Source organism: Phalangium opilio, unplaced genomic scaffold (assembly GCF_054372755.1).
Source record: "Phalangium opilio isolate 3A_F unplaced genomic scaffold, DU_Popi_V2 ptg000061l_1, whole genome shotgun sequence".
Taxonomy (NCBI): domain Eukaryota; kingdom Metazoa; phylum Arthropoda; class Arachnida; order Opiliones; family Phalangiidae; genus Phalangium; species Phalangium opilio.
This window is the reverse complement of record NW_028324178.1, coordinates 8,097,177-8,110,343: the sequence shown is the minus strand read 5'-3', so window position 1 is coordinate 8,110,343 and position 13,167 is coordinate 8,097,177. Positions and strand designations below refer to the sequence as shown.

The 13,167-nt window shown below is 38.4% G+C and overlaps 1 long non-coding RNA gene across 1 annotated transcript; it reads left to right on the top strand.

The window, feature by feature from the left end:
• Positions 1-203: 203 nt before the first annotated feature.
• On the top strand, positions 204-2,147 carry LOC149664381 (uncharacterized). Its single transcript, XR_016368451.1, has 4 exons — positions 204-313; positions 1,455-1,576; positions 1,733-1,943; positions 2,021-2,147. It is a non-coding gene; the product is annotated as an uncharacterized LOC149664381 (long non-coding RNA).
• The last annotated feature ends 11,020 nt before the right edge of the window (positions 2,148-13,167 follow it).

Below are 13,167 nucleotides of genomic sequence, written 5' to 3'. Positions count from 1 at the left end.
TCGACTAGTGGCAGTGCCCGTAAAATCGCACAGTATATAAACCTGCTTCTGCCTGTTCGATGCCTAGCCCTCCGTATATAGAATTTTCTCTCACGGTTTTGCCCGAGCGAGTTGGGCGCGCCTGTGGTTTTTTTTCCATTATTCAAAGTTTTGAAACTGGAGTAAAGTGGAAAAACACTGCAGAAGTGCGAGAGCGCGAGTAACGACAACGACTCGGACCTTCATTTTCTATTTTCTATCGCGTAGTGCGGGGACCTTTTTCAAATTCTGTTTGAAATCAACACGTCTTTTTAATTTTGGATCTTTATTTAAGGTATGTTATTTTTTGGATTATGTTTCTAAGTTAAATTAAGTTAGTTCTTATTACTCCTCAGTAACACTTAGCAAAACTTTAGTTTAGTAGAGTTACGGCAGCTCCCTACATTACACTTTATTGATCTCTGTAGCGAATTAACTTGGGGTGCCATTACTCTGTAAACCAGTAGCATAATTAGTTTTGCATACATTAATTATTGTTATTATATAAGATTTTAATGTATTGTGAGAATAATTTCAGTTTTTAAGATTAGCGTAAACAGCCTAAGGGAAGGGGGTGCCATTACACTATTTATGGCAACGTGGTCATATCTCTTACCTCAGTTTTATCCCATGTTTCCCCCCCAAGGTTTTTATAGAGCCTTCGTTCCTACCAAGGGCGTACAGTATCCTGTACCCCTTTTACAAACCCCCCGTCCCCCGAATGAGAAGAATTGCGTGCCCGGTGAAATTCCTCTCCTCTTTTCACCGGTCACTACTCCCTAGGCTCTGAGCACATGGAAACGTCATACCCTTCTATCCCTTACCTTATTTTCCTTTCCCTCCCGAAAGCAAACAGTATCCACTCTTAAAAACTTGCGTTCAAAGAGAGGAACTAACAGTCTCTCCCCCCCCCCTTTCACCGATATTACTCTAGTCTTTTCTGCAAAAACAAACTTAAAAATTCCGCTGGGCTCGCTCGATCGTGCTAGGGTATACATAGATAACTAGATTAGATTTAATAATTTTAATAAGTCATTACTGAGACTTAATAAATGTTATGTATAATTAAACTTTTTAATTATGCCTATCATACTTTTGAAATATAAAACTGATTACTGAAAAAAAAAAATCTTTTAACTATCTAGCTAAAGCCATGTCAAAAAGTAGAAAACCCCAATATGCTTTGGTCAAATGGATTAATGATAACATTTGGGATGTTCTTAAATTTGATCAGTGCTTTAAGCACAATAAATCATTGCGAAAAGATATTTCGGAAAATGCACATAACTACGTAGGCCGTACATTTGACTTTTTTTGGAAAGAAGGGAAGGAGGTTTCTCCTGGGTCTCTCCTTGGATATGGCAAGTTTTTTAAAACTTTATAAACTACTTCATTTTCAAGCTTTACTGACTGATGATTATTTGATGCGTTTCTAGGGGATCAAGATGATATGGAGGCTAAAAGAACTAGTCTGTATGAGGATTATTGCCGCTTAAATGGGAAGGATGTCCCACAAGAGGATAGAAGTATTTTGCATTCTGTATCTGGCCCAACATCGGTATGTATAGTTTACTTATATAGTTTACCACATGCCGCCAAAATGGCGGAATGTGGTTGAGGGAATTGACCCAAATTGGCAAGTCCTTTTTCTGATGCCAGACTTTGCCTTCCCTTAATATGTGTATGTATAAGTGAATACATTAATAATATACAGGGGGATCCAAAGACAAGCTCTCAACTTGAACTAATGGCAATTCTGGATGCATCAACCGAGAAAGAAAGTGTTTCAAAAGATTGTTCCAAGTGCCCAAGGTATAAGAGAAAGTATTTAGAAATGAAAAATGACTACAAGGAATTGAAAGAGGACTAAGAAGTAAAGGAAATGAAACTTGCTAAAACCATAAAAAAATTGGAGAAGTATAAGGGTACTTATTGGTCATCTTATTCTTTGGCCTGTCACTAAAATTCGGAATTACTGGCTAAAACTTTATGTCTATTGCAGAAAAATGTTTGAAATTGGTCCAACACCCAATAAAAACACCAGTCATTCAAAACTATGTTGCTCAAGAAGATAATGATTTAGAATCAACGAAAATGGTAAAGAATTAATTGCAAATTTTCCAAGTGTGATAGATTATAATTGGCACAAGCAAGTATACTTTGTATCTTTCGATCGAAAGACTAATATTTTTTACTATTTTTAACTATTTTGTACCAAATAATAATTACTCAATATAAATTTACATTTCAATAGAAGGTTGAAATAGCTCCTAAAATTTTCGTGGACAAATCTGAGCTGTCGCTGCTTCTCCGAATGAGCAGAACAGGTACAGTTTTTGCTAGAGGACTTTTCCTCATGCTATTTAAAGAAGATGAATATATAAATGCATCAATTACGGGAAGGTCTAGCAATGCGCACAAAGGTATACCCCCAAAGAAGCAGCTGAATCCCGCTAGAATCTCTGCTATAATAGGTAAGTTTCTTTAAAATCTAACATAACAGTGAAGAATTTTTTTTCAAATAAAGAACAAATCAATATTAGGTTTATCTTTAAAAAAATATCAAAGAGCGACCAGCCGCCAAGTAAAGGAGACACTTGCTAATAAAATCAAAGAACTAAATGAAGAATATAATAAAATCAGGATTTGATTTTATTATTTGTCTGAAGTTATAAAATCAGGATTTGGTTTTAATATTTATTTAAATCGATAGAACTGCTTTAATTTTAAAAACAATTTTGCTAAATTAATTAATTTTTCGAATTGATCAATTGAGGAATTAAGGATTTAAATTAATGAAATAAGGATTTAAGACTAAGGATAAAATAAAATTGAATTTTAAAAGTACTGTATTAATTCTATATCACTGCGCACGAAAATATCCTACGAAACCTATAAAAATATCCTACGAAACCTACAAAAATATCCTACGAAACCTATAAAAATATCCTACAAAACCTATAAAAATATCCTACGAAACCTATAAAAATATCCTACGAAACCTACAAAAATATCCTACGAAACCTACAAAAATATCCTACGAAACCTATAAAAATATCCTACGAAACCTATAAAAATATCCTACAAAACCTATAAAAATATCCTACTAAACCTATAAAAATATCCTACGAAAACTATAAAAATATCATACGAAAACTATAAAATTATCATACGAAAACTATAAAATTATCATACGAAAACTATAAAAGTATTATATGAAGATCTTATAAATTTTATGCAAATATCACAAAAAGAACTTAATAACTTCCTTGAAAAAGTCTAAACACACCGCAAAAAGAACATCAAGAGTCTAAAAGTAAAACAAAAGCTTTCTATAAAGGTTTCTATAGACAATTGGCCCAAATACCTATAAAAAATATATAGCAACTCCATACGACATTTCTATAGAATAAACTTAAACCAGATATGGGATACTTATACGAAATTTCTTTAGAAAATTTCCGTACGGGGACATTTCTTCGTCTGAAGCGTAAGCCCCGCTTCAGACAGTCGGTGAAAGACATATTCCAAGTCTTGTAAATGGTCAGCCCAACTATTGGATGGAATGACGATGTCATTCAGATAGACACAGATGGAAAAGTGATGTCCATCCCTGAAGACTTCGTCGATGAGTCGTTGAAACGACGACGGCGCATTGCATAGAACGAACGGAAGTACTTCGAACTCGTACTTCCCCGCGTGCGTGATGAAAGCAGTCTTCGCTTTCGCTTGCGGATGCAGATCTATCTGCCAATAGCCGCTCTTTAAGTCCAGTGCTGTGATGAACTTCGGGGCTCCCATTTTTCCTAAGAGTTCTTCTATTCGCTGAAGCGGATACGGATCTTTCACGGTCACTTTATTTAACGCGCGATAGTCACCGCAGAAACGTATCTTTCCGCATTTCTGGTGGACAAGTACCACAGGCGACGCGTATGGACTAACGGTGGGTTTCACGATTCCGTCGCGGATCATTTCGTGAAGATGATCTTCAATTATCCGTTTTTTCTCACCGCTAACACGATACGCGCGTTGACTAACGGGAACATCGGTGGTAGTGTGTATCTCGTGATAGACTAAGTTAGTACGTCCCGCTTTTTCCGAAAATAGCTTTGGAAATCGTAGTAATAAAGTTTTTAAGTCTTCCTTCTGTTTAGGACTCAGTGTAGGCGACGCGACAGCTTGTTCAACATCCTCTATAATCTGAGGTGTTGGAGTCTTCAACCCAGGGAGATTAAGCACGAATGGAAACGTTGTTCCGTCAATGTGACAAGTTTTTGTACCAAAGTCGAAAATGGCACGATGTTTATACAGGAAATTGTTTCCCAAAATAAAATCGTTTGGCAGTGAGGGAACTACGTGAAACTCTTGCCTTAGTTTCAACTGTCCTAAGCTGAAGTCTATTCGCGCGCGTCCCTTCGTGAAGGTATAACGTCCATCGCCTAACACTATGCATTGAGTCTCTTCTTCTTCCGGAAGTACTACGTCGGGTTTTAAAGTTCTGACTAAATTACGCCACTGAAATAAGCTGATAAAACATGCATCAGCGCCTGAATCTAGTCTGGTCGCGAAAGTCCCATGCGAATACACGGCGTCTATGGAGACGGGAGGATCCACCTCACAGCGACGCACATCCATAGAGCCAAATTCCTTAAGGGGCTTTACTTTCTTCTTGTGGCGGGAAGACGATCCCCTTTTGGTCTTCCAGCTATCGCTTTTTCCGAAGCCTGTCTTTGCGCGACTTCTTGTTTGTCCGGACAGGTTGTGTCATAATGCCCTAAGAGTCCGCATTTATAGCACTCTACACGACTTAAGTCGTTTTGCTCGGGCTTAACCTGTGTCGGAGCCTTTGGTCTGTTGGTATTTCTTGCTTTAGGTGTCGCAAGCTTTGATTTTGCCCCTCCCCCCGGCGGTTTAGTAAAAATCGCGGCGGTGGGAGAATTTCTTCTCCCACTGGATTCACGCGAGATAGACTTTGCTCTGTCTCTAGGATACAATGAGCTGGAGGGCGTCGCTCTTAAAATTTCTTCTGTTACGCGGCCCTTGTCTATAAAACTGCGCATTGTCCTTATGGATGCGTATTTCGGGGAGGATATTTTTCTTGCAAATACCAACAAGTTCGGAGTCAGTGTACGGAACGCGTAGGTTCTGATTCATCGCGGTAATACTCGCGATGTACGCGTCAAAAGACACACCGGCGGGTTGTATAAACTGCGCTATTTCAAGGCGGAGGGATTCCTCCGCTCTAACCGAAAAGAAATAGTCTCTAAACGCGCCTTTTACCGTACGCCACGTTATTGTTTGATTAGGCCTATTCAAGTCTCTAAACCAGATTAATGCACGACCCCTTAATATTTGGGGTAGAAGCGCGACAATGTCAGATCCTGACATACTGTGATAATCCGCGAATTCCGTCAAAGTCCGAAGAAATTCCGGCACGCTTTCACCTTCAACACCACTAAATATTAAGTGAGGGGGTGGTTTTGGCCAATTTTTGATGGCTGGTCTAGTTCCTATGTTTGCTAGCGTAGTTGCAAGAGTTTGAATAGTTTGCATCAAAACATTTGGCGTTGCACCTTGCGGTAGCGGCGGCGGAGGTGGGATTCCTCCAGCCGCTTGTCTTTGTCCATGCGTAGGACTAGTACCAAGGCTTGGAGGAGGAGTGATCCTCCTCGGGGGAGTATAAGATCCCGGTAACTGCGCGTTGAGCGCCGCGAACAAAGCTTGTGGGTCGGCGGGATTCATGACGCGACAGTTAATTCAAGCAAAGGCAGAAGTAATGGTCACAAGTACGCGTTAAGTACAAATGGTAATGTCAGTCTTAACGGGTCCTGGCAAGCTCGCCACTTTATGTAACCGTAAAATTTAAAACTAGGAATGGGGGCCTAATTTCACAGCTCACAAAGATAATTAAATAAAACTAGCCATTTAAGAAGTCCCCAGGTTACCCGCTTAAAGGACTTATTGTCCATGACTAACTATATTTACCAAATGATCCATTGTAAAGAAAACGCCGTGGTAATCGAAATCTGGGTGCACGGCAGTGCACCCGCCAAGTTGTCGTGCACTACCAGCAATCCTTTACCCGAAACATTTCAGCCTCATTTTGACCCCCTCTTAACTCGGTACTGGGGAATAGTACACCACTCATATTTGCACCTCAAGGGCACAGTGTTAATCCTAGGAAGTCCTCCAACTTCCAGCTTTCTAACTCATTTGGTTTCTGTGATAATCCTATGTGAAAATGACACAATATGAGACTGACTGACTGACTGACTGACACATCATCAAAACCTCTAGGGCATTTCCGGTGGTGCTAGAATGATGAAATTTGGCATACTTGTACCACTAAGCATACAATCAAAGGGAAAAGTCCCAAAAGCGGGAGTTTCCCCCTTTTAGCCCCTGAAATGGGGGTTTAAAATTAGAGTCATCATCTAAACCTCTAGGGCATTTCCGGTGGTGCTAGAATGATGAAATTTGGCATACTTGTACCACTAAGCATACAAGCAAAGGGAAAAGTCCCAAAAGCGGGAGTTTCCCCTTTTAGCCCCTGAAATGGGGGTTTAAAATTAGAGTCATCATCTAAACCTCTAGGGCATTTCCGGTGGTGCTAGAATGATGAAATTTGGCATACTTGTACCACTAAGCATACAAGCAAAGGGAAAAGTCCCAAAAGCGGGAGTTTCCCCCTTTTAGCCCCTGAAATGGGGGTTTAAAATTAGAGTCATCATCTAAACCTCTAGGGCATTTCCGGTGGTGCTAGAATGATGAATTTTGGCATACTTGTACCACTAAGCATAGAAACAAAGGGAAAAGTCCCAAAAGCGGGAGTTTCCCCTTTTAGCCCCTGAAATGGGGGTTTAAAATTAGAGTCATCATCTAAACCTCTAGGGCATTTCCGGTGGTGCTAGAATGATGAAATTTGGAATACTTGTACCACTAAGCATACAAGCAAAGGGAAAAGTCCCAAAAGCGGGAGTTTCCGCCTTTTAGCCCCTGAAATGGGGGTTTAAAATTAGAGTCATCATCTAAACCTGTAGGGCATTTCCGGTGGTGCTAGAATGATGAAATTTGGCATACTTGTACCACTAAGCATACAAGCAAAGGGAAAAGTCCCAAAAGCGGGAGTTTCCCCCTTTTAGCCCCTGAAATGGGGGTTTAAAATTAGAGTCATCATCTAAACCTCTAGGGCATTTCCGGTGGTGCTAGAATGATGAAATTTGGCATACTTGTACCACTAAGCATACAAGCAAAGGGAAAAGTCCCAAAAGCGGGAGTTTCCCCTTTTAGCCCCTGAAATGGGGGTTTAAAATTAGAGTCATCATCTAAACCTCTAGGGCATTTCCGGTGGTGCTAGAAAAGTCCCAAAAGCGGGAGTTTCCCCTTTTAGCCCCTGAAATGGGGGTTTAAAATTAGAGTCATCATCTAAACCTCTAGGGCATTTCCGGTGGTGCTAGAATGATGAAATTTGGCATACTTGTACCACTAAGCATACAAGCAAAGGGAAAAGTCCCAAAAGCGGGAGTTTCCGCCTTTTAGCCCCTGAAATGGGGGTTTAAAATTAGAGTCATCATCTAAACCTCTAGGGCACTTCCGGTGTTGCGGGAATGATAAAATTTGGCACACAAGTAGGACTTAGCATTCAAAGAAAGGGAAAAGTCCCAAAAGCGGGAGTTTTCTCCTTTTAGCCCCTGAAATGGGGGTTTAGAATTAGAGTCATCATCTAAACCTCTAGGGCATTTCCGGTGGTGCTAGAATGATGAAATTTGGCATTCTTGTACCACTAAGCATACAATCAAAGGGAAAAGTCCCAAAAGCGGGAGTTTCCCCCTTTTAGCCCCTGAAATGGGGGTTTAAATTAGAGTCATCATCTAAACCTCTAGGGCATTTCCGGTGGTGCTAGAATGATGAAATTTGGCATACTTGTACCACTAAGCATAGAAACAAAGGGAAAAGTCCCAAAAGCGGGAGTTTCCCCTTTTAGCCCCTGAAATGGGGGTTTAAAATTAGAGTCATCACCTAAACCTCTAGGGCATTTCCGGTGGTGCTAGAATGATGAAATTTGGCATACTTGTACCACTAAGCATACAAGCAAAGGGAAAAGTCCCAAAAGCGGGAGTTTCCCCTTTTAGCCCCTGAAATGGGGGTTTAAAATTAGAGTCATCATCTAAACCTCTAGGGCATTTCCGGTGGTGCTAGAATGATGAAATTTGGCATGCTTGTACCACTAAGCATACAATCAAAGGGAAAAGTCCCAAAAGCGGGAGTTTCCCCTTTTAGCCCCTGAAATGGGGGTTTAAAATTAGAGTCATCATCTAAACCTCTAGGGCATTTCCGGTGGTGCTAGAATGATGAAATTTGGCATGCTTGTACCACTAAGCATACAATCAAAGGGAAAAGTCCCAAAAGCGGGAGTTTCCCCCTTTTAGCCCCTGAAATGGGGGTTTAAAATTAGAGTCATCATCTAAACCTCTAGGGCATTTCCGGTGGTGCTAGAATGATGAAATTTGGCATACTTGTACCACTAAGCATAGAAACAAAGGGAAAAGTCCCAAAAGCGGGAGTTTCCCCTTTTAGCCCCTGAAATGGGGGTTTAAAATTAGAGTCATCATCTAAACCTCTAGGGCATTTCCGGTGGTGCTAGAATGATGAAATTTGGCATACTTGTACCACTAAGCATACAAGCAAAGGGAAAAGTCCCAAAAGCGGGAGTTTCCCCCTTTTAGCCCCTGAAATGGGGGTTTAAAATTAGAGTCATCATCTAAACCTCTAGGGCATTTCCGGTGGTGCTAGAATGATGAAATTTGGCATTCTTGTACCACTAAGCATACAATCAAAGGGAAAAGTCCCAAAAGCGGGAGTTTCCCCCTTTTAGCCCCTGAAATGGGGGTTTAAATTAGAGTCATCATCTAAACCTCTAGGGCATTTCCGGTGGTGCTAGAATGATGAAATTTGGCATACTTGTACCACTAAGCATAGAAACAAAGGGAAAAGTCCCAAAAGCGGGAGTTTCCCCTTTTAGCCCCTGAAATGGGGGTTTAAAATTAGAGTCATCACCTAAACCTCTAGGGCATTTCCGGTGGTGCTAGAATGATGAAATTTGGCATACTTGTACCACTAAGCATACAAGCAAAGGGAAAAGTCCCAAAAGCGGGAGTTTCCGCCTTTTAGCCAATGAAATGGGGGTTTAAAATTAGAGTCATCATCTAAACCTCTAGGGCACTTCCGGTGTTGCGGGAATGATAAAATTTGGCATACAAGTAGGACTTAGCATTCAAAGAAAGGGAAAAGTCCCAAAAGCGGGAGTTTTCTCCTTTTAGCCCCTGAAATGGGGGTTTAGAATTAGAGTCATCATCTAAACCTCTAGGGCACTTCCGGTGTTGCGGGAATGATAAAATTTGGCATACAAGTAGGACTTAGCATTCAAAGAAAGGGAAAAGTCCCAAAAGCGGGAGTTTTCTCCTTTTAGCCCCTGAAATGGGGGTTTAGAATTAGAGTCATCATCTAAACCTCTAGGGCACTTACGGTGTTGCGGGAATGATAAAATTTGGCATACAAGTAGGACTTAGCATACAAAGAAAGGAAAAAGTCCCAAAAGCGGGAATTTTCCCCTGTTAGCCCCTGAAATGGGGGTTTTATAATTTAGATCCCCTCGTAATAGGACATTATAATTTAATTTTTTCGTCTTTTAATATTAATATTTTTTACTAATATGATTCTTTCTTATTATTGCAAAATTTATGTTTTTTACATAATGTTTTAGTAATTAAATTTTTTACTCATTTCCTTTTCATTTCGTCTGAAATGGTTCTAAGCGTGTTTTGATTCATTTAGTTTTTCTTAAATCTATTCTGTTGATTAAAAGTGTTACTTGCCACAATATTGTGTTCTTCGAATAGAAATACGGTTAACAATTATCACAGCCTGAGAAAAAAAAAAGAAAGTTGAATGCAAAAAAGTTGAAAAAGGCAAAGCCATGTAAAACTCTTGGAAAGAACAAATAAAAATCTAAAAGTACAAATGTTTATTTCACTTCATAATCCTACTTCCATAAATCTACAAGAACATGCACGTACAAAAAGGAGTGAAATCTCACCAAAAACATCTCTGTAAAAATATGCCAAGTTGTTTGGCCGTAAAAAGAAGTGAGATCTAAAATACGGCCAAGTTATTATCTCCAGGTGAACCAACATTTTATTCGACTTAAAACTTCTCAAGAATGTTTTTCTGACTTGGCTATTAGCATTCCAAACTTGCATCCTTCTTCTTTGCGCCCGTGATGGTGAAGAACGGAAATTACAAGTTTAACCTCAAAGGCTTACCAAGAATATTTAACCAATTTGATTTAATATTTTAATTTCGATCCATATCTGGAATTAAACGAATCCTTGATATGCAAATGGCCAAGTCAGAAAAACATTCTTGAGAAGTTTTAAGTCGAATAAAATGTTGGTTCACCTGGAGATAATAACTTGGCCGTATTTTAGATCTCACTTCTTTTTACGGCCAAACAACTTGGCATATTTTTACATAGATGTTTTTGGTGAGATTCTAATCTATTTTTTAACAAGCTCATTCGCAGGTTTGAAACCATATAAAATAGCATTTTTATGGAAATTAAATGTGAGTTTCCCTATTAAACATTATTATACAATATACATTTCATCATTATTTCTCAAAACTCTAAAAATATAGCAGCGATAAAAATCAATATTTTTACCTCTTTATGCTCTAGTCTAACTCGGCCTTAACACGCTCAATATTCTGCACTGTGTCCCCCTATATCACCCTCAATATTCTGCACTGTGTTCCCCTATATCACCCTCAATATTCTGCACTGTGTCCCCCTATATCACCCTCAATATTCTGCACTGTGTCCCCCTATATCACCCTCAATATTCTGCACTGTGTCCCTCTATATCACCCTCAATATTCTGCACTTTGTCCCCCTATATCACCCAACCCCATTTTCTCCAATCAGAAGAATTGAACCCAAATCGTATATTCCTGCTTCACCCAAATGTATTTCTCCCAATTCCCGTTTGCCACAAAAGGCGATAAAACAGAAGTTGGCACAAAAACATACCCGTTTAATTAATTCGTATTTTCCTTTAAAAACAACAATATTTTAAAATTAGTATATTAGAGACTATTGATCAGTGTAATTTATTAAATATGGAAGTCGAATGGCTTAAAACTTCAAAAGCAAACTATACCCCCGTAATTCATGGCCAGATAATAACGATAAAAATCAAAGTTCAAAATCGCAAATACTGGCGATGCCGATAGCGGAATGCAAGTTGATTATGAAGGATAGAGTTAAATCAAAGCCACTGGATTCTTTTAACAAAGTACGTAAGAGATATTTAAATACCTTTTTCTGAGATGGGGTTAGGTTAGGTTTGGTTTAGTTTTGGTTGGGTTATGTTTGGTTTGGTTTTGGTTGGGTTATGTTTGGTTTGGTTTGGTTTTGGTTGGGTTACGTTTGGTTTGATTTTGGTTGGGTTACGTTTGGTTTGGTTTTGGTTGGGTTATGTTTGGTTTGGTTTTGGTTGGGTTATGTTTGGTTTGGTTTTGGTTGGGTTGTGTTTGGTTTGGTTTTGTTGGGTTTGGTTGAAGATACGTTTGAGATTAGTGAAGAAGTGACACGACGCGCGTATGCAACTAGAAAACGGAACCAAAACCGCCGAAGAATTCCTAGAAATTACCAAATGGGTCTTTAAAAATGGATTAAACTGTCTCTCTTATGGAATAATAGATAAATAAATAAAGCCATCAAATTCTACTCTATTTGAGTCTTTTTGGGTATGCTATATTTGATAAATTGGAATATGAGAACTGGGAATTGAGTTGAATGAGGTTTGCGTAAATGGGGATTGGGAAATTTAATTGGGTGAAATGGGGGGTAACCTTTCGCACAAAATAAATGGGAGACATCTTTAAAATTCTTGATCTTATAGATTATTCCCAGAACTTTTCATTAATTGTGCAAATCAAAATCCAACATGATGTTGAATGCCCAATATTTAGAAGAAAAAAACCCATAAAACTTTATTGGAGAAATATATTGATAGAATTCAACATGATTTATTCAAGTATATTGAATATATTTTGGTCAGATTAAAAATGTTGATGTTGAGTCCATCGACCGGGTACAATTTTATTGACCAAATGTTATTCGAATGCGAAATATTGTTCAATTGTTTGAATAACATTATAAGCAATAAAAAGACTCATTCAATATATATTTTCAGTTTATTATGCAAATATTGGGAAAAACTGACCGCAAATGGGGTTCCATGTCCTAAAAAATATTGTGGCATTATATTTGAACTTTGCACAAATGTTAGTCTGGATAACGTTTTACTAAAACTTTGTAACTTAAACAACGGGCCCCACGTTTTTTGCGCAAATTATTGAGCGTGTAGGGTCCTCTTAATTACATATAACACGCTACAATAACAAAATGATAAGGATTTTATTGTAATAAAGCATCCCTGTTACGCTGAATTAATTAAAATCTTCTGATTAACTAAAATGTAGGCCAGTAAGAATTGGTTTAAAGATGCCTATTGAGTGTTGCCAAATGCTAAATTATTTCCAACCATTTTTCACGGAAAATTATAATTTCGTGTACTTTTCGCCATTTGAGCTTTTATAATAATATATTTGGATTCTTTTCCACTTTATTGAAAGGATAGTCCTGACGAGAGAAACGTCCTCGCCTGTAAGGAATCCGCGATTTTCATTGAAAGTCTATCACCAAAATATTTTAATTCATTTACCGATTTGCTTTAGATTACTTCCTAATATTTAAAATCTGGCAATACTCCTTTTTTCTGTGTGAACTTTTGACAATACCAATGTAGGCCTAGTAACCAACTATAGGGCGAAATTAAATTGCCTATAAATAACCTAAGTAAATAAACGATGAAACGAGAAAATATCAAAGTAATAGACGTGTTGTATAACCATTACCTACTCAAACGTTTTGGATTTGATAAACTGCAAGTCGTCTGTGAAATTTATATTTGAAAAAAATCCTGGTGCTAAACGAATATAAATTATCTCAAATAGTACTTGTTATTTTAACTGACTTTTAGAGGATAAGTAAATTGTCTACCATAAACTGAAACCAAAATTCAAACT